The sequence below is a fragment of the Hyperolius riggenbachi genome, chromosome 6, assembly GCF_040937935.1.
Source record: "Hyperolius riggenbachi isolate aHypRig1 chromosome 6, aHypRig1.pri, whole genome shotgun sequence".
NCBI lineage: Eukaryota > Metazoa > Chordata > Amphibia > Anura > Hyperoliidae > Hyperolius > Hyperolius riggenbachi.
In genome coordinates, this window is record NC_090651.1 from 81,769,567 (window position 1) to 81,779,019 (window position 9,453).

Genomic DNA, 9,453 nt, shown 5'->3' on the forward strand with positions numbered 1-9,453 from the left:
ACTCCTAGAGATGCACATCACTCACTCTCCACATCCCTAGAGACATACCTCACTGTCCACACCCCTAGAGACATACCACCCCCACTGTCCACACCCCTAGAAACTTACAACACTTCCACTGTCCACGCCCCTAGAGACATACCACCCCCACTGTCCACACCCCTAGAGACATCCCACCCCCACTGTCCACATGCCTAGAGACATACCACCCCCACTGTCCACATCCCTAGAGACATGCCACCCCCACTGTCCACACCCCTAGAAACTTGCACCACTTTGACTGTCCACATCCCTAGAGACATACCACCCCCACTGTCTCTTCTAAAGTCCAGTGAAGTAATAAATTGAAAGAATCTTTACAAACTTCTGACTCTCCACATCCCTAGAGACATACCCCACTGTCCACACCCCTAGAAACTTACAACACTTCCACTGTCCACGTCCCTAGAGACATACCACCCCCACTGTCCACACCCCTAGAGACATCCCACCCCCACTGTCCACATGCCTAGAGACATACCACCCCCACTGTCCACACCCCTAGAGACATACCACCCCCATTGTCCACACGCCTAGAGACATACCACCCCCATTGTCCACACGCCTAGAGACATACCACCCCCACTGTCCACATCCCTAGAGACATACTACCCCCACTGTCCACATCCCTAGAGACATACCACCCCCACTGTCCACACCCCTAGAGACATACCACCCCCACTGTCTCTTCTAAAGTCCAGTGAAGTAATAAATTGAAAGAATCTTTACAAACTCCTGACTCACCGTTTTATGTGGCCCCCGAGACGTTCAAATGTGCATGATTGTCTCAAATAAGGCCTATGCTAATTTTAAGTGTACCCAAAGCAAAAAAGAAAAATAAATAGATACTTTCCTAGGTAGAGCTTGCTCCCTGCAGTGTATGAGACGCACACCACTTACTGTCCACATCTCTAGAGACATACCACCCCACTGTCTACACTCCTAGAGACATACACCACTTACTGTCCACATCCCTAGAGACATACCACCCCCACTGTCTACACTCCTAGAGACGCACACCACTCACTCTCCACACCCCTAGAGACTTACCACCCCCACTGTCCACACCCCTAGAGACATACCACCCCCACTGCCCACACACCCCTAGAGACATACCACCCCCACTGTCCACACCCCTAGAGACATACCACCCCCACTGTCCACACCCCTAGAAACTTACAACACTTCCACTGTCCACGCCCCTAGAGACATACCACCCCCACTGTCCACACCCCTAGAGACATCCCACCCCCACTGTCCACATGCCTAGAGACATACCACCCCCACTGTCCACATCCCTAGAGACATGCCACCCCCACTGTCCACACCCCTAGAAACTGCACCACTTTGACTGTCCACATCCCTAGAGACATACCACCCCCACTGTCTCTTCTAAAGTCCAGTGAAGTAATAAATTGAAAGAATCTTTACAAACTTCTGACTCTCCACATCCCTAGAGACATACCCCACTGTCCACACCCCTAGAAACTTACAACACTTCCACTGTCCACGTCCCTAGAGACATACCACCCCCACTGTCCACACCCCTAGAGACATCCCACCCCCACTGTCCACATGCCTAGAGACATACCACCCCCACTGTCCACACCCCTAGAGACATACCACCCCCATTGTCCACACGCCTAGAGACATACCACCCCCATTGTCCACACGCCTAGAGACATACCACCCCCACTGTCCACATCCCTAGAGACATACTACCCCCACTGTCCACATCCCTAGAGACATACCACCCCCACTGTCCACACCCCTAGAGACATACCACCCCCACTGTCTCTTCTAAAGTCCAGTGAAGTAATAAATTGAAAGAATCTTTACAAACTCCTGACTCACCGTTTTATGTGGCCCCCGAGACGTTCAAATGTGCATGATTGTCTCAAATAAGGCCTATGCTAATTTTAAGTGTACCCAAAGCAAAAAAGAAAAATAAATAGATACTTTCCTAGGTAGAGCTTGCTCCCTGCAGTGTATGAGACGCACACCACTTACTGTCCACATCTCTAGAGACATACCACCCCACTGTCTACACTCCTAGAGACATACACCACTTACTGTCCACATCCCTAGAGACATACCACCCCCACTGTCTACACTCCTAGAGACGCACACCACTCACTCTCCACACCCCTAGAGACTTACCACCCCCACTGTCCACACCCCTAGAGACATACCACCCCCACTGCCCACACACCCCTAGAGACATACCACCCCCACTGTCCACACCCCTAGAGACATACCACCCCCACTGTCCACACCCCTAGAAACTTACACCACTTCCACTGTCCACGTCTCTAGAGACATACCACCCCCACTGTCCACACCCCTAGAAACATACCACCTCCACTGTCCACACGCCTAGAGACATACCACCCCCACTGTCCACATTCCTAGAGACATACCACCGCCACTGTCCACATCCCTAGAGACATACCACCCCACTGTCCACACTCCTAGAGACATACACCACTTACTGTCCACATCCCTAGAGACATACCACCCCCACTGTCTACACTTCTAGAGACGCACACCACTCACTCTCCACACCTCTAGAGACATACCACCCCACTGTCCACACTCCTAGAGACATACCACCCCCACTGTCCACACCCCTAGAAACATACACCACTTCGACTGTTCACATCCCTAGAGACATACCACCCCCACTGTCCACACCCCTAGAAACTTACACCACTTCGACTGTCCACATCCCTAGAGACATACCACCCCCACTGCCTCTTCTAAAGTCCAGTGTAGTAATAAATTGAAAGAATCTTTACAAACTCCCGACTCGCCATTTTATGTGGCTCCCTAAGACATTCAAATGTGCATGATTGTCTCAAATAAGGCCTATGCTAATTTTAAGTGTACCCGAAGCAAAAAAGAAAAAACAATAGATACTTTCCTAGGTAGAGCTTGCTCCCTGCAGTGTATGAGCATGGCTGTACTGTGCCTGAGTACAACCATGCCTGGGCTGTAAGCTACACTGTGCTACTGCAGAGGTGCAGCTGTACTCGGGCAGGAGCAGTACAGTTGCACTCGTGCACAAAGGGGAGCGTAGCCGCAATCTTTTAGAATGTATTTGAAGAAATGGCAGCAGGTTGGCACTACAGTGTACAGTGAGACGATTAGCCAAGCAAGGGTGAATTAAGTGTGCTTCCTCTGTTGGTAAGTGTGCGTAGCGTGCTCTAGCGTACATGAGATTGCAACATGTCATAAGAGGTGGAAGATGCTGCAAAACACTTGTTTATTATTCAAAACTTGCTGTTACATGATGTGTAAAAACGCATAGTCCATACTGAATAAAAAGTGAACATACCAGTGAAAGAAAAGGTGTCACAATAGATGATGGCGGCTGATGGGTGAAAACGCCTGACGGGTGTATCGCGCACTCTATCGCTTCTACGGAGGCTATCAAAACTCTTAAATCCAAACCAATACAGTATTTCAGAAACCCAGGCAGTGGTAGTGGTCTCTAGGAGGACATGGGAAGCTTCTAGCCTCTGGAGGATCCAGAGGCTTCCCGCTAAACATAATGCATTGTTAAAATAAGAAATGTATACTTACCTAAGATTCTTAGGTAAGTATACATTTCTTATTTTAACAATGCATTATGTTTACGTTAAAGCACCCTTTGCCCACAAACTACATCTCCTACAATGCACTTTGATTTTGTGTGCTGCGAAGTGACATCCCACCACTAGAGTGCAGTATTTCTACTTCAGCACTTCACAGCTGTTTTTTTTATGTGAGGAGATTAGAACTATCAGCAGTTAATCCCAAAAGTGATTAGTTGCAATTTAATGCAATTGCAATTTAATGAAAGATGGGTATGTGGACATATATATACGTGCTTCGCATGAGGCAGTGATGAAGGTGTTTAACCACTTGAGGACCGCGGTGTTAAACCCCCCTAGTGACTAGGCCATTTTTACTTAATTGGGTCACTGCAGCTTTAAGGCAAAGCTGCAGGGCCGCACAACACAGCACACAAGTAATTACCCCACCCCTTTTCCCCCCACCAACAGAGCTCTCTGTTGGTGGGGTCTGATCGCTCCCCCATGTTTATTTTTTTAATGTAAATATTTTTATTATTATTTTTTAAATAAAAAAACATATTTCTTTAAATGTTTTCCCTCCCTCCCCCAGTCAGCCAATCACTGCGATCGGCTGTGATAGGCTTCACCGCTGATCGCTTCTGTGTCACCCAGGGGGGCAGCCGTGTCACACGGCTGTCCCCAGTACAGCGCTGCCTTAGATCGCAGCACTGTACTACCCTATTAGACAGCAGTTTCGGCGTCTAACAGTCTCCTGAGAGGCGACCACCGCTTGGAGTCTGAAGTCGGGGCGGAGCTCCGCCCCCCCCCCAGCAGGAGATGCGCGCGCGTCGTGCACGCAATCTTCTGCTAGGCCCATAGAAAACTGTTCACGCCGATCGGTGTGTAGTGGTCCTGGGGCTGCCGCACTGCTCATGCCAATTGGCGTGGAGCAGTCGGCAAGTAGTTACTATAAGTCAGCATTTTTAAACAAAATGAAGGTAAGTATGCTAAATACACTCTTTAAGAAAAGCATTACATTTTCCAAGAACTAAAAGACAGCCCACTAGAGTCTGAGAATCTGAAGTGAAAATAAACTTATGATATAATGATTTGTATGTGTAGTACAGCTAAGAAATAGAACATTAGCAGCACAGATATGAGTCTCATATTGTTTCCAGAACAGGAAGAGTTAAGAAACTTCAGTTGTTATCTATGCAAAAGAGCTTCTCTGAGACTTGCAAAGTCACAGAGAGCTCTGTCTTCTGAAGCTTTTATCTCACTGTCTCTCACTGTTTCTTTTTTGTTTAAGGTTTTACTACAAGTCATTAGCGAAGCTCTGTGAAATAATTTAAAATGCTGAGTGTAGTGTGTAAACTGCAAATAATACAGAATGATGCAATATTATAAAAAAAAAAAACTATATTAACCAAAAATAAAAATATGAGACTATTTTCTTTGCTACTAATGTTCTATTGATTATCAGTACTACACATACAATTCATTGTATAGTATTTTTTTGCTTCAGTGTCACTTTAAGTCCAGATTGGCAAGATCTAAGATCCGATCTAAGATCAGCGGTGTCCCTCCATGCATGATTTGTGCCCTTTGTAGCATTCATTTTGACAATAGAAAGTAAGAGTCAGAAAGAGAGACAAAAGTCAGAGGCTCCCGTAATAATAGGTAGCAATAAAAAAAAAAAAAAACTAAAAAAAAATAGGTAGCGTGCCAGTTTAGGTAGGTAGTAAAAGGTGCACCCCCTAGTAAAGATAGGCAAGCACAGTATAGGTAGCCAAAAGTGTTGTCCCCCCCCCCCCCCATACCCTATATAGGGCATTAGTTTCAGTGGGGGTATCCTTCCTGCTGCCCCTCCCCCAATCCCTAACACTCACTGACCTGCAGATCAGCAGCAACTGGAAGAGAGGAGTTCGGCAGCACACTTCAAATGCAGGAAATTAGCAGTGACATCACATCCGTGACTGAAGTTACATAGTTACATAGTTATTTTGGTTGAAAAAAGACATACGTCCATCGAGTTCAACCAGTACAAAGTACAACTCCAGCCTGCTCCCTCACATATCCTGTTGATCCAGAGGAAGGTGAAAAAACCCTTACAAGGCATGGTCCAATTAGCCCCAAAAGGGAATAATTCCTTCCCGACTCCAGATGGCAATCAGAAAAAAATCCCTGGCTCAACATCATTAGGCATTACCTAGTAATTGTAGCCATGGATGTCTTTCAACGCAAGGAAACTATCTAAGCCCCCTTTAAATGCAGGTATAGAGTTTGCCATAACTACTTCCTGTGGCAATGCATTCCACATCTTAATCACTCTTACTGTAAAGAACCCTTTCCTAAATAAATGGCTAAAACTTTTTTCCTCCATGCGCAGATCATGTCCTCTAGTCCATAGTTTCTCAACGTGTGGTACGCGTACCCCAGGGGGTACTTCTGAGGGTTCCAGGGGGTACTCGGGCTTGATATACTTAACCAAGAATAACAAATTTAGAGTTTTAGAAAATGATAATTCTTATTTGAACAAAGCCAAGTTAGTATATTAGCTAATTATAAGCAATAGTAAAAGCTTGGAAATGGTTTAAAACCAATTATAATGTACTACGATTAAATATATATTTGTCAAGGGGTACTTGTGATAATGTTTACTATGCTAGGGGGTACTTCGTGAGTATATGGTTTTGAAAGGGGTACATACCAATAAAATGTTGAGAAACACTGCTCTAGTCCTTTGAAAAGGCCTAGGGACAAAAAGCTCATCCGCCAAGCTATTATATTGCCCTCTGATGTATTTATACATGTTAATTAGATCTCCTCTAAGGCGTCTTTTCTCTAGACTAAATGAACAGAAGGGAAAGTGGTCACTGGGCCACTTTCCGTTCTGTTCATGTTACTGATGATCTGAGGTCTGTGTGTGAGTGATGGGGAGGTGGTCATACATGTTATAGACAGGGCGTCCTTGGAAGTATGGGAGGCCCTTGCTGTGGGTGTGGCCCCAAGCGGCCACTTGTTTGCTTGGGACAAGCAGCACCCCTGGGTTTGGGAGGGGTCTGGAGTGGATTTTTTTTTATATCATTGTCATGTCCACTTTGCACGGAAAGCATGGGTGAGAACATATGTACGTCTGTCTTTAGACTTTCATTGTGTCTGTCGGCATATGTAGCGTATGTGGTGTCCAGAAAAGTCATGCGAGATGGGAGTTTGCGTTACCACCACGGATACACTGACAATGAACATGTCTGAACAGATCTGATAGATAACATAGAATCCATTGTCATGTCAGTTTATGTGCCAAAATCCTGTCTAGTAATAACTAATGGTAAAAAGTTCTTGAACAGGTGACCGATCGATCTCTCGGCAGCCGCATATTGTGAAGTGTAGGGCAGCTTAACACCTGTCTTTTTATGCACAAAGCAGAATGTACAGATTAGTGACAACATACTACTGCTCCTGCTCACTATCTGTGCTACACATATTACACACATACCGGTATTACATTTTCACTAATTCCTCTAAAATGAACCATATGCTAACTTCATATTGTAAAATTACAAAAAATAATACACAAATGTCCTTATTGTCACCTCTGGGGCTGCAAGTCCTATTACTTGATGTGTCACCACCAATGTCTACACAATATACTTCTACAAATTATTCCCCTTCACTTTCTTTCAGATGTATAGTATCTACTAATTAGTAGATTTTCTGGCCTGTCCCTGCCCAACAGGCAATAATTCGCTAGTTCCCTATAAAGCCAAAGTGCAGGCATAGTTAGAATGTGCTGTTACCATGGTAACCTCCTACAAGGGATAAACATTAACCCTTCCTTTACCATGGAACAGACAGAGGGGTTAACAGACACAATGCAACCTGTAGGAGTGTAGCAGACACAATCTCCTCTCATTAAAACGTTACCCTGTGGCATGCCTTCATCCTCTTTGTGCCAGAAACCATCACACTGACCCTCATTCACCATCCCAGTGATGGCAGTGCCCTATACATGAGCATGGTAACACCCCAGTACGTGCTGCCCACTCATATAGTGGGGGGCAGACACCACCCCCATTTCCCAGTGATGGAGTCTCTTCTTACATCTATAAAAGGAATAGGAGAGGCAGCACCCAGAAACTGATTCATTCCTCTGATTGACTTACCAGCCAGCAGAGAGATATGTCCGGGTAGAAGCAGCACCCCGGAACCCCATCCCTGGCTCCAGGGACCACTGAGGCTCTCCTCCGTGTGTATGTTATCTCTATAGCCCAGCCTTCAGGAGGATGCTATCAGGACTCAGCCTCCTGCCTCTCCAGTGCCTCTGATCAGCTCGCTCACTTCGGCGCTGTACATCCATGTGGTGCTGAAGCTGTGCGACCGGCAGTCAGCAGGGGGCGCCCACGCCCACCCTCGCCATCAACTGGCAGCGTAGCTGGGGAAGCATCACTCGAAATCCCAGGAACAATTAGGTGACAAAACACTTTGCCATAATATTGCACACCACTGTCAGGAGGGGGGAGAAGACTGTCCAAATGAAAAGTCACCCAGAACTGCACACTGCAGAGGGGTTGCTCTCCTATATTTAGTACAAGGAGGTAAATATTACTACAAATCACCTAGAAACGTTGTGCAAAATACATACAGAAGGGGTGAGAGGTGGCTTTATTTAAAATTTAGCTAACATTTATAGACGGAGGGAGGGGAGGCCTGGACATCGCACCAGTAATTGCTGTGTGTAAAGGGGTGGCTGTATCATAAATCCAGAATGGAGAATTGGCACAATTATTTTCATACAGGCTACTTAGATGTGTGTATAAAGGTGGGGGTGTGAAATACACTGACAAATATAAATAAATGCCAGGAATGAATGCTACAGGAGGAGGCTCCATACTTTTGCAACGTAGATCCATATTATATCAAGAATATGTGTACAAAGTGGACACAGCATCAATTGGCAACTGCTATTGGAGGACGAGATTTTCCCTCAGGCCGGGTGCACACATAGCAGAAACGCTAGCGTAGTGGAAAACTCTGCGTTTTATGCAGCAATGTTAGGCCCAGTGCACACCAAAACCGCTAGCAGATCCGCAATACGCTAGCGGTTTTGGGAGCTGATTTCAGAGCGATTCTAGGTATGTTTAGAGAGGTTTTCTAAACATACCTAGCGGTTTTGGGTGCGTTTTTGTGTAGCAGATTACACATATTGTTACAGTAAAAGCTGTTACTGAACAGCTACTGTAACAAAAATGCCTGGCAAACCGCTCTGAAGTAGCGTTTTTCCGAGCGGTTTGCGTTTTTCCTATACTTTACATTGAGGACGAAACTCTTCCGAAATCCGCAAACGCGCAGCAGGAGGCGCGTTTGCGGCTTGGCAAAAACCGCAAACCGCCGGTGTGCACCATCCCATTGCAATACATTAGACAAGCGTTTTTATAGGCGGATGCGGCCGGCGGATCGCTCCAAAAACCGCTCGGTGTGCACTGGGCCTTAGTCTATGGGATGCAGAAGAAGCTGCGTTTCTACAGTGTTGCATATTATGCAGGATGGCTGCCAAAACGCACATAATGAAAGTCTATGGTAACACATGCATTGCGTTTTTTTAATGCATTTTTGATTAAAAATTGAAGATTTCTGATGTGTTTCTGCTACCTGTTGTCTTCCTAGTGATTTGCATAAATTTAAATTAAAAAAGCATACAAAATGCATATGCGTTTTACATTAGCGAACCACAAACGCATTAAAACGCACACAAAAAATGAACACTGCGTAAAAAACTCAAACGCAAATCGCACCAAAAACACAGTAAAAGCGCAATAAAAAAATCACAAACGCACCATCCTAAAATGCTACTTTT